This window comes from Crotalus tigris, unplaced genomic scaffold (assembly GCF_016545835.1).
Source record: "Crotalus tigris isolate CLP2741 ecotype Arizona unplaced genomic scaffold, ASM1654583v1 scf7180000020085.749154, whole genome shotgun sequence".
NCBI classification, from domain to species: Eukaryota; Metazoa; Chordata; class Lepidosauria; order Squamata; family Viperidae; genus Crotalus; species Crotalus tigris.
The window spans coordinates 518,562-541,046 of NW_024097852.1; the positions used below are offsets into that span (position 1 = coordinate 518,562).

At 34.3% G+C, this 22,485-nt stretch overlaps 2 long non-coding RNA genes across 2 annotated transcripts; both read right to left on the reverse strand.

The window, feature by feature from the left end:
• Positions 1–1,209: 1,209 nt before the first annotated feature.
• LOC120318159 lies at positions 1,210–6,504 on the reverse strand. Its single transcript, XR_005559426.1, has 3 exons — positions 4,793–6,504; positions 3,516–3,695; positions 1,210–2,043 (listed from the first exon to the last, which is right to left on the reverse strand). It is a non-coding gene; the product is annotated as an uncharacterized LOC120318159 (long non-coding RNA).
• A 5,122-nt stretch (positions 6,505–11,626) lies between these two features.
• On the reverse strand, positions 11,627–21,855 carry LOC120318161. The gene is made up of 5 exons (XR_005559428.1): positions 21,230–21,855; positions 19,782–19,802; positions 15,191–15,333; positions 14,420–14,558; positions 11,627–12,286 (listed from the first exon to the last, which is right to left on the reverse strand). It is a non-coding gene; the product is annotated as an uncharacterized LOC120318161 (long non-coding RNA).
• Positions 21,856–22,485: the final 630 nt, after the last annotated feature.

Sequence of the window (22,485 nt, forward strand, 5' to 3'; positions counted from 1 at the left end):
TAGTATATATTAATGCTTCAAAACTTTAGTTCCACAAGAGGCAAAGACCTAGTCAGGAAGAGCAGGATGTACATATTTTTGCTTTCAGTCATTTCTGATGTCTAGTCATTCTAGTGTGAAACAAGTTTGTCACAGGGGATCCTGATACAAACTCTCACATGGCACAGGGCCCATTAAGGTCAAATATCATACATTGTTTCCAAACTAGCTAAACTAGAAATGAAACACAAGTACTCTGTGATGACATAAATGATCCGTGCCAAAGAAACTGATTTCAGCTTCAGTTTCCAGTCAACATAGCTCCTAAATTACTGTCAGGTCCCTCACTGATAGCATAAACCTGCTTATACATGCACTTCAGCAATATCTGGAGGGCTACATATTCTTCCCCTCTGTGTCTGTTACCATACCTCTGAAGGCTGATGGGCTGTATGCTTATTTCCCTGACTGTATTCATTGTCCAGTTTTCATAAAAATCTCCAAACATTTGGAAATTCCAAAGATTGTGCATTTTTCCAAAATGAACGTATTAAAATGGATCCCATATTCTCCTTTCAGAAATCTCTATATTTGAATGGATCATGTTGAGTAAACAAGGCAGATTCAGTGCATGCTTCATTTTTAAAATTACTTAGGTTTTTAAATGCTCCAATATAGTAACCACTCCCCAAAATTAGTCAGATTATGACCAATTGCCATATGCAGTTATTCTAAAGATGACTGGAGATCAATAAATTGGGGACCAGTCAATCATTAAAAGTTGCCATAATAATAACAATCTTGGATTTTACAGCAAGCAACATATTGAGCTAATGTGGTGTAGCAGTTAAGGGATAGACTAGGAACATGGGATCCAAATTCTAGTTTTTGGCCACTGGGTTTCATTGGATGACTTTAAGCCAATTGCTCTTTTTCAATCTAGTCTCAGTCATAGCATTACTGTTATGGGGAAAATATACTATCCATAGATATACTAAAAGCATATCTATGCATAGTATTTTTGATATATATATATATATATATATATATATATATATATATATATATATATAGAGAGAGAGAGAGAGAGAGAGAGAGAGAGAGAGAGAGAGAGAGAGAGCGCAAAAATACTATTAAACCTAATATTGGTTTTAAAATATTAAATATTCATGAAAGAGATTGAAATAGCTAGTAGCTATTTAAAAATGGGTTTTAATCTTTATGATTTCACAGGCATGGTCATTCAACCATTTTCTTGGCAACATTGTGGAAGTAGCTATGTCCATTTTGGCAGCAATTGTCTGAAACTCTCCTCAATATGATCCCAGAATTTTAAATGTTCCCACTTAGCCAAATAATTGCAACAGATGATGAGAACATGAAATATAATGATTGTGGGAATAATTGTGATTTAAAATATTATATTTAAAAGTGCAGTTTTTTTTAAAATATATATAGAAAAGCAAAGCTGGAGCAAGGAAAGATGGCAACGAGTTGGACAAGGAAGTAGGAAAATCACTGCAGTTAATGATGCCCAACCTGGTAATACCATGTGATGGATTCCTTCATGTCAGTGTTTGACAAGTCCCTGCAGTTTTCTTGGCAGTGGGCTTTCAAAAATGGCTTGCCATTGTCTTACTTCTAAAGTTGAGAGAGAATGACTGGCCCAAGTCACCCAGCTGGCTTTATGCCTAAAATAGGACTAGGATCATAGTCTCACAGTTTCTGGCCTGGTGCCTTAAGCACTACACCAAATGCATCTCAAGACATGGTTAGGAGTATTAATATCATTGGTATGATGTTATGTCGGTATTGTTTCTTCTCTGTCGTAGCATCGGCAAAATATCAGTACTCATGGTTAATCATACTAGCTGCCTTCTCTGATGGTGGTGGAGAATTATAAGTATCAGGACTGCTGCAGGCAGGAAAAGAGAAATCCATATAACATGCAGCCCTGACCAAATAATACTTTTGGCTGAAATGATTCTCTACAGTGGGTTCAACAGGAATCTTTTTTCCTTTTCCAAAGGAACCACAATGACTGCCGTTGCAGGGGTCCCTTTGCTAAAAAAAAAAAAAATCTTTATTATGTCCCATCCTTACCAGATGTAATTTTTTTAAAAAAAAAATACACATTAAGTTTCTAGCCCTTTGATGCCTATTCAAGAACCGTATACACATGACCACAAACACACAGATGCATAAAATATGCAAAGGAAGTTAATAGCCAATCTTCATTTACTGCAACATGCACTACATGCTTGTACATGAACTCCAGGGAAAATGTGATCAGCCACAAGCATTCCATTCCCAGCATCCAAGCAGCAACAGCCTTTGCTGCCAGCTTCTTATATTGCACTTATCAGAGTGTGAGAAATCTCTCAATGGAAGAGAGTAAAACAAGAGTCCACTGTTTCTGCAGTCCAGTCTTGGCACACTCCATCTCCCTTGCCTTTAGAAAAACAGTTCTTAAAAAAAACATAAACCCACCAAGGGCAGATGGCCCCAAGGTATTAGATACATGTGCAATGATTAACTGACAGCACTATTTCACTCAGTCACTGTTAACAAGAAGGTGCACCCGATAAAGAATTGCTTTTATTTTGCTGAATCCCCAATCTCACTGTCTATTTTAATCAATATTATGTGGAAGGTCCAACCAAGCAACATTTGGGAGAATAGAAGCATTTCTCAAGCTGGTGAAACAGCAATACATTCTCTTTTCCAATTTAATCATTCTGCATTATATAATAGCTTAGATTTTTATTGTTTGTTTTGCCCTGAATTGCTTCTTCATGCATAGCAAAGAGTACATAGATCACTAGATTTTATGTAGAACACAGAATTCATTGTTGCAAATAAAAGATTATTATAATCAGAACCAGCTTCTACTATCACAGTGGAAGCAAAGAGATCTGATGAAATGCATGTGCAGAATTACTTATAAATGTATAGAACTCTTTCCTTCAATGAACATGGTAAATCAATAAATGAGTAACAGCAGCCCAGAAGTTTAAAAAAATCGTAATCACTTTTATATAAGATGTTTCACAAGACACATGCCTGCTGTTAACAAAACCTAGGATTGTTATGATCTAAACATTAATATCCAACTTTTAATAGGATAAAATCCAGAAGTCATGATGTGTGTCCACAAAAAAGTACACACTGTAGTAAAGCACTTGAAATATATGGGATCGCAGGGAGCTCACAGGACATTCTGTACATTGAGAGCCTAAAGAATGTTTGGCTGATAAATGATAATAACAGTCTAAGGGGACACATTAGTAAGCAGAGAGTCCCTAAACACAGCTGCTGGGAAAACATAGTTAAAGGCAGTCTTGTAACCAAAATAAGATAACAACAATTGAATACATGAAGAAACAGGGTTTTGACTGATTGCCTTGTAGTAGAATCATTGTCTTGTTCAATATTCAGTTTGTTTAAAACTTGCCTCTCTGAGCTGTCATCAAAATAGAAGGATACTTAAGACAAAAGATATTGGAAATCTGGCTACATGAGGTTAATAGTCTTACCTTCCTTCTCATTAATTAAACTTGGACCCTTTCCCTCAGGAATCTATGTTACTGTCCAGATAGTGCTCACAACTGAATATTTTCCAGATGCATTGGATGTGGAAAGTATAGAGTCCAACTAATACAAAGATCATCAACAGAGAAGTATAGCAGAAAGAAAAGGAATCAAGGCAGTTGTTCCTTTGAAAAAAAATAAAATAAAATGACCTTTTTTTTATGCATAACAAACTTATATAGGACAATCTTCAAGCATTCACTGAAATTTCCTATCAACAGCAAATTTCTGGAAACAATTTAAGTATACAAATAGGACATCTTAATGATAGTCTTCTCCAATACAATAGATGGATTGTGTTTAAATTATAGTATGTATTTATAAATGTGTATTTATGCACTATTATTTATCTAAATCCATGCTTTATCTAAGACTGTACTATGACTTTATTATTTAGTAATCATTTTCTTTTGTATGGTTACCGTATATGGGAAGGTATATCTGATTTGTCATCACAGGACTGTATGAGATAATAGGAGCTGTCTCCTGGGGCAGTAGCCTCAATAAATGCTCCATAATGTTAATTTTTGGCTTTACCATTTGTCTTAGTAGCAGAACATTCCAGGAGCAGTAAGGTATTAGTGTCATATGTATTCATAAAATGTATGTTGAACATAATAAGATAACCACCAAGCAAACAATCTAGCTTTATCTAGCTGCAGCTTAACTGTAACTGTAGCTAAGCTGTAGCTTAGTTCCAGCCTTAGTAGTGGCATACCTTTGAATTCCCTTTCACATATCCTGGAGATATACTAGCTGCAAAAATCCAATACTTAACTCCAACATGTCCCTCCCTCCCATTTCCACTCTATATTATGCATTTTAACTATAGATTCCGTGTTAGCTAACACAATAACATTATATACTATATGAACATGATAATGAAGACAGAGACCACATAACTAAAATAAAGATGTGGCTAAACAACAAAGCAACTAAACAACAAAGCCTATGATGCCTATGAGATGGATAGATTTATTCTTACTAAAACAGTTACTGCATCTTCTCTTGAATATATAAGATACCTTCACAATAGCTAATCAATGTATCTGTCTAAGAATAATGAAGAGTCTAGGCATACTTAGAGAGTTGCTATTGTCACCTACATTCCTACATGTATCCCAAATTATTAACAGTATTAAGGGTATCCCATAAAGAATCAGGACTATTTAAGGTTGGAACACCTCATGCTCCCCCCCTTCCCCTTCCAACACCTACTCACTTCACAAACAGTTCCTTGTGAGGTTGGGGGGATCTTCTTATCTCTTTTATCTGGAGTAAATCTCAGATTCATGATCTTCCAATGCCAGACTTATTGCCTCAGAAGAGTGGTGGGTCTGAAACTACAAAGTGTTTTAGACAAGTTTATCCTTTTTAAATAGGATTCATATCTGAGCATACAATGGCTGCTTTGGTGGGTAACAAAAAGGATCATACAAAATGGGCAACGTGTGCTTATTTTGATCCTTTTTGTCCACCATTCAAGGTAGGTCAGGTCAAGAAACAGACATCACAAGAACGACTCTTTCATTATAGGGTATAATAAGGAAACCTCTATTGTTATGGAGGCTACTCATCTAATCATTGGGCAATTATTAATCAAGTGTCAAACACAAAAATGGCTAGCCCATCAAATCTTGCTCCCATTGTTCAGTAAATGTTGTTCAGTACCCAAATACAGTACTACAAGTACTTGTATGTAACAGTGTTGCTTAAAGCAGAAGCTTTTCCATCTGAAATACATTAAGAGACCCTGGACAAGTTAAGAATCTTGGCAGAATGTAAATAAGTATAAAACTAAGTGGGGGTTTTTTCCTTAAAAATTGCAAATATTACTGCACAGCTACATTTTATAAGAAAAGAATTGTGGAAACCTACAAATAAAATTATAATTATGATAATGAATGTATAATTTATGCAGAGAAGATGGGAAATATGCAAGGTATATACAATATATCTCTATATTCTTTTATATCTATTGATAGGTTATAAATCTTTGAAGGATGCTGAAACTTTGCATTGGTTTGCATTATTTTCAAAGAGCAATGATTTCCAATTTTTTTCTTTTTGTTTGTAATTAAATTACATTTTTCTGCTTTGCAATGCCAAAGAAGCATAAGGAAATATAAACTTTGAGATGTTTCTGATTTATATGGACATCAGAGCATTTTGCTCCTGCGTAAACATTTCTGGTGACATGAATATGGATAACTTCAAATCTTAGCCGAGTTCATTACGATAGGTAGCATATGTTTTTGACTCCTGAACCAGGAGGGAAAATGAGAATACCCAGCTTTGCCAATAACCAATTTGCCAGTAAATTGTAAACAGTTGGTACCCCCGTAAGCAAAAGACCAAAATAATTACTGTAGCTGTGCCTTGAAGTAGCCAGCTCATTTTTATGTTTCCTTTCTGTTTGCTTGCCTTTCATTCTGCTGATTTAATGTTCTGCAAGTTTTGTAGACATGGGCTAAATATAAGCTTTAGGCTTGCTTCTTTGTACTTTTAAATGTACAAATGTCATTCTGCTAGATTCCTAGAGCAAATATAGCTATGAAAGAACCATGCATGTAAAAAACACAATCACCCCTTGGTTAGTTTTCAGTCAACTCCTACTTCAATTCCCAAACCATCCACACACACTTAGCTTACTTAACAAAACAAAACAAAACAAAATCTCACCAAATGGACACTTACTTTCAGGCTTATATGTGCCTGCTTGGAAAAAAATATATAAATGCGATAATAGGATTAAATAAAATTGTTTAAAAATATTCTAAAGTAGGGTAATAATAATGCCTAATGATGCAGAAGAGACCTTCCATGAAGTTGAGCTTGAAGGAAAGTAGTCTATCAGGCATCATTTGAGAAGAAACAACATTGGTAGATGTTTTGTTTGCATACAATGAATAAGGGTCTGTTTCTAGGTTTCTCTGTTTGTCTGTCTTTCTGGCTAGCTGGTTGGCTGGCCGCCTGTCTCTGTCTTTATCTCTCTCTCTCTCTCTCTCTCTCTCTCTCTCTCTCTCTCTCTCTCTCTCTCTCTCTCTGTGTGTGTGTGTGTGTGTGTGTGTGTGTGTGTGTGTTTGGCAAAGAAAATTGTCAGAATTCAGGAAGGTCAGGGGTTTTTTTATGTTCTTGTTATTAGAAGCATATGTGTATTCCTGTTCAGGAGGTAGGGAGCCCACAGTCCAGATCTAAAGGAAAGGAAAGAAGAAAGGAAAATAATAAAACAATTGAAGAAATGAAGTTACTTGAGAGCCTGCTTGTTATCCTACATCTCAGGACAAAAAAAAATATTTCAAAGCTACTAGTGGTGTGCTTCCTAAATAAAATGAGCACATGATATTACAATGCTAGAAATACTATGGCTGCATGATTATTTATGGATATAATAAGATCACTGCTGTAGAAATCCAGACATTAAAGAAATACAGAAAACTAAGTCTGTGGATTTTAGCAGTTCAGGTGTAGTAGCCCTAAGATCTAAAAGTCTAAACACAGAAACACAATACAATACATACATATGTACATACTCGCATGATAGTCCTGTTCTATAGAATATACTGTAGAAAAGGTAAAGAAACAGTAAACCAAAGAAATTAAAATTATAAGATTAAAAAAAAGAAAAGGGAGCATAGGTAAAACTAGATTAGGCCAATACAATTCACCATACTTGTCTATAATTTTCTGTCCATACAAATCTCCATTGCTTCCACACATCTACATACTACTATATGTACATTGCTTTTTGTTCTTTAAACTTACTTCTCTGTTTGAAGAGTTTCATCAGCTGCATTGAAACACATGCCAATTTTATTTTTCTATTGACTTATTTACTTTTTCTTCATATATTTATTTTTCAATATTCATTTATTCTCTCTGTATGATCAAACTATTCCAATGTATTTCTTTCATACTGTTGACTTATTTTTATATTAAATCCTCATTTAGTCATCATCCATTATTATTGATCCTAGTTTCTCTTTTCCATTCTCATAAGTTAAATATCATATTCACACTTTCTTTTTTTTAAATTTCTGTCTCTATTAAGGTACTCAACTTTTATTTCTTTGTCACAAAATGGGCCTTCTTATATACAGGGCTTTTTTTCTCATAGAACGCCCAGAATGGAGTTCCGACACCTTTTTTGAATGGAGCCTTGTAGGGTAGGCAAGGCGGGTTGTTTGACGTGTGTGAATTCCGGCACCTTTTTTTTTTTAAAGCACTACTTATATATATAAACATTGTAACTCTTTACTATACATACAAAGATTTATTATCCCAAGAGCTGGATTGTATCCCTGACCCAGCTAATCCAGGAATCTGTATTCAGTTTGGCCAACCAACTGCACAATGAAGACTTTTAGTGTTGTAACAGATTGAATCTCACTGCATCAAGTCGAATAACCATTGATCTACATGACATCAGTGAACCAGTCCAACCCTAAAAACCTATAAATAACTTGTATCCAAAACATTGTTGGAAATGTTGGATCATGTTTTCATACTTGGTAGCAATGTTATAAAGTTCAACATTTTTGGAAGGTGATTCACATAGAATTTATCAAATCTTAAATATCAAGTTTTCTTTTCTCCCAGTTGTTTTTCTGCTAATAATTCTTTATATTTCTATACAACTGCTGCATGGAATTGATTCTGTATATAACAGTTGCAGGTTATTGTATGCTTCTTATTGAAAATTACATATGGTTCTATTTAAGCTGGGAGAATATGCATTGATATGAAAAATAACTTTGTATTTAAAAATGAATATAATTTAGCCTGGAAATAATTTAGAGACTGGTTTTCTACATGGACTTGTATGTCATCCAAGGTTTGAGTTTCTCTCTACATAAGGTTTTAAAATATTTGTTTCGCCTGCTTTGTTATAATAAGGATACATTTTTAAAACAAATTACAGAGAAACTTATTTATTATGACTGATTATTTTTATTATATTGGTTACTTGTGTTAATATAATTCAATTATATTTAAATGATATATTTAATATTCATCTGTTAACTTTGAAAGTTTTTGCTCAGATTTAAAAAGTCTGTAAATTTATCTTTTTTTGTTTTTAATTTTTTTCTTGATAGTGCTTCTAAATAAATGATACAATAAAATAATATAATAAAAATATGAAAATAGTCTCCAGACTAATGATTCTAGCTTGCTTGGAATAACATCAATATGCTTCAGATAAAACCAGACTTTGTAGCATACTGTCAAAATATGCCCAAACTGATCAGTATTACTTTCACCATTAGCAAGGATTACTGTTTATTCTAGTAACCAACTCTATATTTTCTCCATATTATTAAAAAGTATTGTGTGAAAGCCTATCTCAGGATACACCCGCATTGTCATCTTATACAGTTCAACTTATTTAGCAGGGAACTATTAATGTTTTATTAAAAAATAAAAGAATTTGGTTCCCCAAATATTACGATTCTAGGTATTGATCTGTTATTAATTTTTGAGGAAAAGTGAATGAGGCTGAGAAAGATGTTTACTGTAAGATAACTGATTTTGTTTCCTTCCAAAATAATTCAAAATGTTCTTTTTATCATGCACTTTAATAATGATTATATCCATGGTCATTGTACTTGGAATTCAGTATCTTTAGAAATATATTCAAACATATAAAACCACTGGAGCACATCCTATTTACAAAATAAATCAGAAATCCTAATATATTATAATTTTGCTTCAGGCCTTTCTATACTTGTATGTGCAATAAAAAGTGCAATTGTTGTTAAATAATTGTGCAATATTCAAAGATCTTTCCATTAGCTATCACATCTGTTATAATATCACATCAAGAAACAGTATTTTCACAGCACCTAAGCAGCGATATTTTGTTAGTGGGAAAATGTATAGTTAGTTATCCATATTCATGAGATGTCCATTCAATTAAACTATATCCCTTAGCAAGATGTACATAATGTTTGAGGCACCTCCTTACAGGCACCTAGCTAATAAGGAAATAAGCTGTTGACCTCATTTATTCCTATACCATATAGGAATAATATACTTATTCCATACAGGAGTAAGTATTTAAAATACTTAATAGTATCTAAAATACTTAATTTTAATCTATGATATATCTTAGTACAATCAATTGGCATTCCTCACTGAATGTCAATAGTTTCAGACAGCAGTCATTGCAGATGTACTGTCAGAGACTGGATTTCCTCGTGAACTGAACATTGTTTCTGAAAGCAGTCATTGGTTAAAACAGAGTACGTCTCAAAGTAGAAGGTTATTTTTTTATTTAAATGTGTAGTACAAAATAACTTTTCCAAGACCAATAAACTAATCCATCTATATTTAACAGGGACTTCCATTTTCTCCCGATTTCCACTCTTGGTTTTGACATATAGCTTCCTTCTGTTTCTTAGCTTTGGCAGTTTCTTTTTCATTCATTCATGGAGAACTATTATTTCAATCCATAATGATTCTGTATTAATGAAATTCAAAACAATTCCTAATGTTCTGCTTGAAAATGGTAGATATAAGCTCAAGATCATATCCTAAAAGCTGACAGACCTTGATCTTCTGCTTTAGTTTGAACTAGGTATTTGCATATGAGTAGGTTGTGATTTGTTCTACATTTAGCTCTTAGTAATGTATTTGCTGTTATAAATGAGCTTTTCCACATTGTTGCATCAATAATATGGTCAATTTGATTTTTGTAAATGTATGTATGTAGGCATTGTTTTGGTTACATGAAGACTGTGTTAGCAAAAAAAAAAAATCATTAGATTTTCAGAAATTGATCTCTTTTCCTCTTTCATTTCTGTTTCCTAGGTCATACAGTCCAACTACATTTTCTTCTTTCCCAAGTTTGGCATTTTCTATTGATTTCAGATTAAACTTTAAACATAAAGTATCAATGTGAACAATTCATTTCATTTTTACTATGTTGAACTTTCCTATGTCGATGCTTCTTATAATCCATGTTCCTGCTGTCCTTCTTTCTTTGCAGCTTTAGATTTTTTTTTCCTGCATGGCAATATCAGCAACTGGACATCCTGAATGTTGTAGCCATAACATAAACTCCATTAATATTCTGAAAAATTCTGAACTCTTTCTGAGCAGCATGTTGAGTGCCATGAGCTGAGGAATACTTCATTGTCAATTACATCTTAGTAAAGTACATTCCTGTATTTTATACTTTGGCATCCTTTACTCACCTCTCTGAGGAACATCCCCCAATAAATCACCATAATGAGGTAGCATAGCAAGACTGGAAGGTAGATGTAGACACACACATACACTAACCTGCTGTAGTGGTTAAGTGTTGGTGTTGGACTTAGTCTGATCCACAATCAGCTAGAGAAGTTCACTAACTGATGTTAGCCTAATCTTTCCTAAAGTTACTGGTATTGAAAAACAAAGAGTCAGAGAAGATCATAGTCTCAAAAGGCAAAATACCAGGGTGATGAAAGAAACACATTTTGATTGGAAATGTGATTAATAATTTAAGGGATATCCAGCATTTTACAGATGTTAAAGCTACTATTAATTTATTAGTTCTTTTTTTAAAAAAAAAAAAAATTGAGATCCAGAATCTTTCAAGAACAGAACAGCATCTGATTTTAAACAGCGAACTGCCTATCATATACAGACACTTATATATTCATATATTTGTTTCAGGAGATCCTCTATTTTTATTTCATACAATCTTAAAAGTGAAACCACAAGTATTACTGTCAGGGCTTTTTTTCTCATAGAATGGCCAGAACAGAGTTCTGGCACCTTTTTGGGATGGAACCTTGTAGAGTAGGCAAGGCGGGTTGTATGACATGTGTGAGTTCCGGCACTTTTTTTTTTTTTTTTTTTTAGAAAAAAAGCACTGATTACTGTTAATTTAAAAGGATGCTCATTATTAGTAATCAGGAGCCAAATCAAATATAAAAGAAAATACAAACTTGACCTGAGATTAGAATTTTCAATGACACACAACATTGTGTACAAACCTCCAAGTGACTCATGCATCTACACAAAAAAGGTTTCATTGTTTCTAAGATAAATATTAGTAGAGTCCAGTATGTGGAAGACAAATGGTGATTCCTTTATTAACTGTTTAAATCTGCAGAAAAGGTTGTCAGGGTTGAAGCAATGAACTGAACTTTGAACCATAATATAACTTGCTTCTTTGGGCAAAGAAGGAATCAACTGCAAGTAAAAGATCAAACAGCAACAGACCATTGTTCTGACAGCAAAGAGTGTAACATGGTCTCTTTGTTCCTCATTAGTTCCATGCAGTTCTCAAGTAGAATTTGTTCCGGTTTTATTCAAATATTATTATGTGAATTTACTAAAAGAATGAGAACACAATGATAACTCAGAAACAATTGAAACTTTTGTCTCTTTCTTTTTTCTCTCTTTTAGCCTTCCAAGTAGAAACAGATACCAAAGTAACACACAATCTTTACTCACTCTTTTACAACCTGCTGCTGTTGTAAAAGACAACAGCAGGCTATCAGAAAACAAAAAGGATCTAATATAAGAATTAATGCAAAATATGTAAAAAAAAAACACTTCAGTATATATCTTCATAAGTTTTCACAGGAAATACAAGATTAACTGTTTAAAATGCAACTTTTTATATTTTATGCATATTATGATTTTTAGCATATATCAAGTTTGTGTATACAGGGTTTTGCTGTTGAATATTTTCTGAGCAGGAAAGAATTCCATCATCCATTGCCTGAAAATAGAAAACAGAAAACAGAGGTTAACCATATAGTAAATCCTTGCTCTAGTTAAGAGAACTAACAATCAAGATTTAGAAAAAGACCACATCCAGTAGACTAGTCAATGTTGCTTCTAGAAGTACTTACTCAAAATGTTGGTGGCTTTAAATTCTCTCTCTAGCCTTCCTTCTCTTTACCCAGTTCTCAAGGTTTACATCTTCTTTCTATTCTTCCCTCCATCATTCATGCCTTACTTTCAAGTTCATGTCAGTTGTAAATGAAATGGCCACACTGTTTTCATATTCAATAGCAGAAGTTCTGTTAACTTTAGGGCTAGCACACATGAGCTGCAACAATTTGAATGAGCAAGAATGGCAGCAAAGAGTTAACATTTTTTGTATCTTTTTCCTCCTGCCAAGTATTGGTCATCTAGATTTTGCAACCATGATACAGGAGCTGCAAATTATTTTTATTATATTTATTTCCCCCTCCCCATCTCATTTTGAAGCAACTCTGGGCAACTTAAAACATTAAGAAATCTTAGAAACTCAAAATCTGCAAGTGATGTTACTGTAGTTCATCAAATAGTCAACCAGATTTCAGACTGGATTTGGCATTTTTATCCACCTTTCGAGTCCTTGCCATGGACCTGGGATGGGCAGATGTGAATGTTTGATGATGTTACAGGTATCACTGCAGGATGTAAGCTGTTCCAAGTAAAGTGACTTTTTGCAATTGACTGATGATGATTTTTATAATATCAATTATGTTCAAATAGTGTTCCAGTTGTTTTAAGATTGCACCCAAGGGGCCTATTACTATTGATACAACTATTATTGTTGTATTTTTACTCTGCCCTTTTGGGGGGTGGGAGGTCAATTCAAGGCACAGAACATACTCAATATTCCTGCCTCCTATGCAGTGGGTTGGGTTGAGAGAAAGTGACTAGCCTAAACCCATCCAGGTGGCTTTCATGCTTATAGGAGACCTAGAAGTCACTGTCTTCTGATTTCTAGGCCAGTACCTTAACTATCACTCAAAGTGGTGGTACACAATATACAAATTGCATTATAAATATCTCAGATATTTATAATGTAATTTGTGTATTGCATTAGTTTTTAAACCCTAATATACATTATTCTGATCAAATTCTGTAACTTTTTGTCAGATGTATGCAAAACTCTTATTTTATCTGATTAGATGTCTTCCAGTCAGTTTTAAACCATGAGAACCTTTTCATCACTATAATCAATGGATTATATCTGTGTGTGTGTGTGTGTGTGTGTGTGTAATAATTACAAAAATACCAATGGAGGTAAAGAAGGCAGTTGTGGTTTCATATACTAATGATAAAAACTGGAATGTAATACAGCAGATTCTTCAGTATTTTTCTCTGTGAATTAAAGAACACAGAAGTTTGAATTGGTGAAACTGAGCTTCATCTTATAGAAATTTAGATTGTTTGACTGATTGATGAGATATAAAACAAATTACATTGCAGCAAATTGAAAACAAAGCCAAGCAAGTATATGAATATAAGAAAAGAGTACTGCTTTAGTTCTTAATTATAATATAAGACCATTTATAGATAATCTGTTATAGAAGTGGGATTTTTTTTCATGCTGTTGACATTATGAGAACCCTTATTGTGTCTCCTCATTATCCTACTTTTATAATGTGACCTTTTAGTTGCATGTACTCTTTTGCTTCAATAACAGTAGGATGAAAGGAAAATACTGCATAGGCCCCTAGCTGCTGTATAAGCTCACCTATAGTGAAGGAGGATGCATAGTACTACATATGCCCATTTTTTAATACTGTAGTTATAAGTAACATAGATATTTGCTTATAACATATCACAATCATGGAAAATCAAAGCTCCAGTTTTCAAGGAACATTCTGAAATCCATGAACTCAGGTCGAATGGAACATGAGGTACAATCTCATGCAAACAGTATGTAGACTTTTCTATACTTATGATTATAGGGCAACTTAAATAATAAAAACATATTTTCAATTAAAAAATATCAACAAAAGCAATAATAAAATCTGTGGCAAAACATAATTATAACTAAGAAATAAAGTTAAACCAGAGAAGAGAATAATATATGGATGGAATTCTCACTGCCAGTGAGTTGCAGCCTTACTTGGAACACCTTACATCTTGCAATGAGATCTTTATGTCATCAAACAACATCTGCCTATTGCAGGTCTGTGGGAAGGACTTAAAAGGTGGACAAAAATGTCAAATCCAGTCTACATGTAGCATTTGATAACAACCACAAACTGTTGAAAAAGACATGAGATATGCATTTGCTTAATGATAAATTATACTTGCAAACCTTAAATAATATTCATGACTATAACCGCTAATTACTTAATATTTTAGCTGTAGTCAAGCAGATTACTAGGTTATATTTTTAAGACAAAGTAGTCCTGAATGAAAAGGTTTTCAAACTCTGTCACAGTAATCTTTCTTCAACCTAATTCATAAGACAGATAAATAGGGGGGTGTGTGTGTGTGTGTGTGTGTGTGTGTGTGTGTGTGTGTGTGTGAGGGAGGGAGGGAGAGAGAGAGAGAGAGAGAGAGAACAGTAATAAATAGTTCAGCTACAGAAACTTTCATTTATGTCCTTATTTTAAGAGCTTGCAAAGACAATCTGTTAGGAGTGAAGGAATAAATAGATCAGTCGTTCTGACAGGGCATGTTCCTGCCTTCCAGAGGTGGCTTAGATACTGAGCAGCAATGGCAATGAAGCTCAGCTTCCCATTCCATCTCTAGTTATTGACTCCTCTTGAAGGACAATATTCTTCTACACAACTGAAACTGAGTAGTCCTCCAAAGCATGCTGGGGATGTTACCTCAACATCACCATTAAAGCCATTTTAATAATTAATCTGCCAATCATGTCCTTAACTCAGAGTTTTTGTGGACTGCAGCCTTAATTCTTTTCCAGATTTCAATTATTTTGTCCACTTTCTTCATAAAGGAGTTCTGATCTTCTGTTAGGCCACATTTACTATGGTTGACAGATTCCTCTTCTTCTAAATTGGTTGAAGACTGGAAAGAGAAAATAAAAGACAAACATTACAATTCTGCCATTTTTCTTCTCCTTTTCTTCATTAAGGAGAAAGATAGGATTGGACCCTTCTTTTGCTGTCCACTGGTCCATCAATTAAAAAGTCTATTGTTTTTTGTCCCATCAACTGTAATTTCCAATTCATAAATCTATTGGTGAACTTTGAAAGGAAAAATGGTGGTGAATGTCAGTGATTGCAGGGCAGGGGATTATTCCTACTGGATTCAATAACCAATTAGAATGAAGTTTTGTTCACAAAAAAATGAAAAGCAGCATGAATTCATTATTTGAATTAACCCATCCAATTCACCTATAACTAATTCCACTGAGTTCAGTGGGTCTTATTTCTGACCTAACGTGCATCAGATTATCCTTGCCATCAGCGGTTTTTATCCCAGCATAGTTTAAATTCTCATGTAATCTTTTAGTTTTCATCTTCAAATTATTACATCAGTTTCACTAGTATATTTTAGAAATATTGATATAGAGATATTTAACTGCTTTTACTGATTTATACATTCATAAATGCATATCTCTGCAGAAGTTTACTGTATTTCATATTCCGTTAATAATAAAACTTAGCTAACATATGTTTTTGTCAATCTTCAAGTTTCTAGAGTTACCAGCCTATAAAATCTTGAATGATTAGACTGTCATATTCTCAGAACGTATGCATTTTTGAGCAGTTATGGCTGATGACCTTAAAACTGACTTCATGTAAAAACAATTTGCCAAAGTATATTTAGATCCATTTTTGTCTATTTGCCAAGCTGAGTAGGGAAAATGACATGGAGAATCAAATGAATTATAACTGGATAATAATTTTAAATGTGTGAATGGATAAATAGGAATAACTGACATATTATTAGGAAATGAAGACTTTACCAGTCTGTGTTTCTGAAACTGTAAAATGTCTAGATACAATTCCTTAATCTCTTTCATCTGGTTCCTGATTCTGATACTAAACTTCAGTTAAGATTTGGTTTAAGTTTTGTTTTTTTTTCTGAAGAAAAAAAAACCCTAAATAGACATGTAATGTACTAAGATTGCATACGTGTATCTTTTCAAACTTTATTATTATTAAATGGTAGATCGTATTGCGAAAGTTTTGTTAGAAGAGCAGCCAATAAATTGTCTATGTTATTATTAATTCAATATTGTTATATATTAATGCTAGTTATAATTTTAAGGGAAAGTTTTATTATTAAGAAGCAGCTAAGGATATTTGAGCTGGATGGACCAGAGACAATGACCGCAGTGGGTAATGGCGGATCTGAAGCCATTGTGGACTTTTTGTAAGTTAATTACAATAACAGATTGCTTAATTGCAGGCTTTGAAGTTTAGTTTTGCTGGTGGGAATATCTGTTAACTTTTTTTTCACTAGATAGATAGTAGGTCAAACTGTTTGGGTAAATAAAGTTGTAGAAGCTTATATATTGCAGATCTGTTTCACAAGGTGGGAAACCACTAGTGTTGAAATATATTTACCAGTATTCCACTGGTGGGGAATATGTGTATTTTTTTTTCTTTAATGCACATTTCTTTTGTTTTGTCCTTTGGTTCTTATGTTTTTGGGTTTTTTGGGAGGGGGAAGTTTGTATTTTAACTTCTGGATAAAATAAAATAAAAATTTGACAAAACATGTCATTACTAACTCATAAATGGGCAGAATAACTTTACAGCAACCTGACCTCATCTGGATTCTGGAGAACAGAATATAGCCAAGTATTTGCCCCTGTTTATTCTTGCTAAAATGTTTTCTCATAGAGCTTCATTGAGCTATGGGCATAACTATCTCAGTTTCTAGGGACATTAATAATTTATGGTTCAGAATTACATGCCAGTGTGCCAACTGAACATTCATTGAGACAATGCCCTACAAAATAAGCAAGCCTGTTGGTGAGGTCAATATCACTATGGCAGATCGTTACCCAATGCTTTTCTGCAAAAGGTAAGTAATGTGCTCTGCTTGGCACCAATGTATCCATGAATCTCCTCTTGGCACCTGCCAGAATCCCTGGCCCAAATGTTTAAATTCTTTTTAGATTCTTTTGTCTTAAGGGAAAGTGGCATACTGCAAACAGAATGCCAGCCTATAGCATCATCTTTACTTTTATCCATGCCTTTGGGGTGAAGGTTCTATAAACTTTCATAGAAAATAAGAAATGGTAGGTGGTTGTCTCTCAAAGGAGTTTTGCAGATGTGCTACCTGCTTAGAAAGCAAAAAAGGAGATGAAATGTGAAGCAATAGAAAGCAATACAGGAGAACAGGGAGGGGGAAATTTTTCAATAAATTTAAGTTAATTAACTTAAATATAAAATTTAATAAATTTTAATAATAGGGATTTTGGGATAAACCATAGCTACCATGGCAGCCATTTTATGGGTAGGCAAACTTTCCTATAACGGCCATTTTATGAGAGCACTCACAAGATACTTTTAAACCAAGCCAAAAAAAGTTATATATTTTTTCAAAATAAATGCAAAACTTTAAAAGAGTATGCAAATGTGGAAAATTTGCACAGCCAAGAATATTATCATGAAAACAGTTCAGCCCCATCAGGCTACCTAACATGAAGCACATTTAACTAATATTGCAATGGTTTTTTGTTCCATGGAAATTTAATTTCATTTGTCAAGAATGTGACCATATACATGAAGGAATTTTCTGTGAAAGAAACTGATGGATTGCTGTAAATGTTACTACACAAAATAATGAAAATACAAATATAGCTGTGGATTTGTGATACAAAGAAATGTATCAGGAAGAGACAATGTTTCCTTGACAAAATAGTCACATCACATTCTTATATCTTACAGAATTAATGAAGGCTAAATTCAATAGTATACAATGAAATATAAATCCAATCATTATTTGATAAATTATTTAAATAATTGTGGTAATTAAATTACTAATCATTAAGCACATATAAATATCAGTATAACATTCAAATAAAATAAATATAATTGGGCTGCCGTAGCCCCATTTTTATTGAATATTGGCTAAGTTATTTCACTGATATTTATAAAAACAAATTCCAGAACAATTTGAAAATGTGATGGGCAATAGAAATGCCATGCAAATAAACTAATTCCTTTTCTTAAATGCAAAACACTTTAATCTTTCATTAAGATTCTCTCTAGGTAAATAGATTTGTTGAAATTATAGTGACCTTAAAAACTATCATCAACATTTTTGACCTTACTTCTTCATGGTGCTATTTTAACAAAAAACAAACAATGTTGATAGAGGGAAGGAATGCTGAAGAGAACATCTAATAAAAACAATTCATTCTGATGAAAAAAACAAAAATAACATTTTTAATCCATAATAGCCCACATTTATTGTCCTATTAGTTCTAACTCATCCCTTAAATATAATATCTGTATAAAAATATAATCATAATTGATTATAATCAATTATAATATAATGTAATCATAATTGAGCTCCTTTAAGAAATATTTATTAATTGCACCTATGATCAAAAGATGCTAATTTTTTACTTGCATTCAATAGTTGTTTCAAAATGATTAGGTGACTAGGAGGGAAATGTTAAATAAAGTCTTATGGTATATCAGAAGTAACAAGTATTTTGAGTCCAGGAACTGCCCTATATATTCCAGTCCTTGATGGCAAGAGAAAGTTGTCTGTAAACTGCTGGTATTACTAGAGAGGGAAGCAGGGCGTTAACTTCTGATTCTATTGCTCTATTGTTTCTGAATCAGGAAATGCCCCACCGTGACCAATTTGCAACAGTCCACTCACCGCAACCAACTCACTGCTTGACAACTTGCCATAGCCAACTTGCTGTGGAACAACTTGCCGCAGGACAAGAGTTACACTACCATGAAAAAATGGTGGAATAAAATCATTAAAGAAAACAGGCAAAAGGAGAGATAAAATGAATGAATGACAAAAATTGTAATAATTTTTAAATTATTTTAAATAATTAAATTGAATTGTTGAATTGATCCATAGCAAGTTGTCCTGCAGTGAGTTGGCCATGGTGAATTGGCCATAGTGAGTAGGGAGCGGTGAGTTGGCTGCAGCAAATTGTCCCATTTTGACCTAAACTCCCTTTATTTTCTGGAATGCCACCATGTACACAAGGAATCTTTAGATATAGTGGGCAGAATTTCATTATCATAAAGAGGAAGAAGAATCTTGTCCATTTCAAAGACCCTGAACAAGTGGAGTCCAAAGTACCAAGAATTTTTTTTTACAAACAAATTGATCTGCCAGCTACTGTGCTCATCATCAGAGGTTGTTATAGTTAGGGAAGAGGTATATCTCTAGAAATAAGTCAAGTGTGTATTTGTTATGAATGAAATACAAGCTGAATTAATCTTGATGTTTGATATCTCCACATTATGTCATGTTATTCATTGGTTTTCATATACAGTAATGAGCAGCACTGATGATGTTACCTTGTTTGGACAATGAAATGTCTGCAAGGAAAAAAGAGAGAGAACTCAGAGAGCTCAGAGAACATCAAGGACCCCTTACTTCAACCTGAGCTACAAATATTCTTCTTTATTGGTATCTTATTTATGTATTATATATGATCGTAATCCATTACATTTATACTATGCTTAATGTTATATTTTCCCAAGATGTGTGGTATGAGGGGAAATAAATACTGTATTTTTTTTAAGGCTGAAGGTTATGCAAACAAAACATTTTCTTGCATAGATTTTGCTATTCATTTCAAAGCAATGACAATCTTTCATCCTTCCTTCCTTCCTTCCTTCCTTCCTTCCTGCCTTCCTACCTTCCTTCTTTCCTTCTTTCTTTCCTTCCTTTCTTCCTTCTTTGCATACTAAATATGACAGATTTACATTTCCCTGTAGAAAGTGAGAATCTTCTGTGCATATAATTGAAATTTGCTATTATGAGCACAACAGAACTTAACATAGAAAGAAAGATAACATAATCTCCTCTTGTATTGAAATATGTAGGAGGAGAGACGTTATAAACAATGTAGGCTTTGTTTCTTTTCTCCAAATGTTTTAATTCAGTAATGTAGAGGTTTTTAATCTGCTGTGAAAGAAATGGTACATAAATGTATTGCACTAGATCCAGAATTAATGGAATTTAATTAATCCCGTTAATCAGAGGGATTTAAATTAGTCCTCAAAATATGACTCAAGGCTCCTCCAAATGCAGCATTTGCACTACTCCAGGGTGGGCTCTGTATTTGTATAATCACATTCTATCTTCACCATTGGGCTATAGAGACGATTAATTTCTGGTTCATCAGCACTGCAGAAAACCTAGCTGTAAACAAGAGTTCTACAACTGAAACATTGGAACTCTGACCCATTGAGAGAAGGTCTCGGTTCACCCTCCTCTTGAGTTTTCATCTTTCCTCCTTCTGTGCAGGGATAAGGCACTGCATCATATGATGTCTGCTTTAGTCTTTTTAAGTAGGGTGTGTGGAGTAAGGGCGTGGCATTGCAGCCTTTCTCACAGTGGCAATTTTTTTAAAAAAAGATCATATGAAAACAAGTTTAGGACATTTAGGACGATGGTGAGACACAATCTGATTGCTGATTTCTGTGCTGCCCGATTGGTTAGCTCAAAAAAGCCAATGAGATGAGATGGAGAACAATCTGGGTGTGATTCATTGGTTTGTGAGAGTGTGGAAATGGCTAAAGTCCGGATATAATGTAGATTTATGAGATGGTATTATATCTGAAATCATTATTTATTTCTAATAAATTCACTAAGATTTAAATCCATTTTCTCTTTGCTTATAACCATATAAGAACCTGATCTACTTCTTTTCCACAATTTCCTAATATAACCTGTTTAGTTTATATATTTCTTTATATATATATAAGGCTGGTGGTGCTGTGCTTGTTGAAAAACTTACCCAGTTGTTCCGATCTTATCTGGAAACAAGGTTCCATTCCCCAGGAACTGAAAGATGCGTCCATTATGCACCTCTACAAGAGGAAAGAAATCGACAAGTCTGCGATAATTATAGAGGAATATCACTTCTCTCCATCGCAGGCAAGATCTTTGCACGAGTGTTGCTAAATTGCCTGACTGACCATCTGGAACAGGGCATGCTACCTGAGACACAGTGTGGTTTCCGCAAAGTGCATGGCATGGTGGACATGATCTTTGCAGTTTGACAGGTCCAGGAGAAATGTCAGGAGCAGAATTGTGAACTATACACCACCTTTGTGGATCTCACCAAGGCTTTTGACACAGTTAGTCGTGAAGGATTATGGTGCATTATGTCGAAGTTTGGGTGCCCTGACAGATTTATTCTGATGGTATGGCAGTTCCATGATGGCATGGCAGCTCATGTTCAGAGTAACGGTGGAGCCTCAGAGGCCTTCCCTCTCACTAACGGCAATAAACAAGGCTGCCCTGTTTAGCAGGATGTTTTCAGCCATGCTGTCAGATGCCTTTTAGAACAGCTCAGTGGGAGTTAATCTGAGGTACAGAACCGATGGGAAATTGTTCAACCTGCGAAGACTTCAGGCTGTCACCAAGGTAAAGGAGACTGTGCTACGAGATTTCCTCTTTGCTGATGACTGCGCTCTTAATGCAGGATCGGAGCAGGAAATGCAAGCCAGCATGGACAAATTCGCAGCTGCTTGTGACAACTTTGGCCTCTTCATCAACACAAAGAAAACTGAAGTGATGTACCAGCCAGTTCCAAAAGCCCAATATCAAGAGCCTACTATCACAGTAAAGGGACAAAAGCTGCAAGCAGTGGACCAATTTACGTATCTTGGTAGTACCCTCTCCCGTGCAGTGATAATTGACAATGAGGTCAACTGTAGAATTGCCAAGGCAAGTTCTGCATTTGGCAGATTGCGGACTAACATGTGGGACCGCCATGGAATAAGCCTTGCTACTAAGCTTAAAGTTTACCAGGCAGCAGTGCTAACTACCCTGATGTATGCTAGTGAGACCTGGACAGTGTACAGGAGGCACGTTAGGCAACTGAACTACTTCCACATGACTTGCCTTCGTAGATTTCTGAGGATTCGATGGCAGGATAAGATACCAGACACAGATGTCCTCTCCAGGCCTATCATCAGTTTACACTCTGTTAATGAAAGCCCAGATGCGCTGGGCAGGCCATGTTGTAAGGATGCCAGATCATCGCAT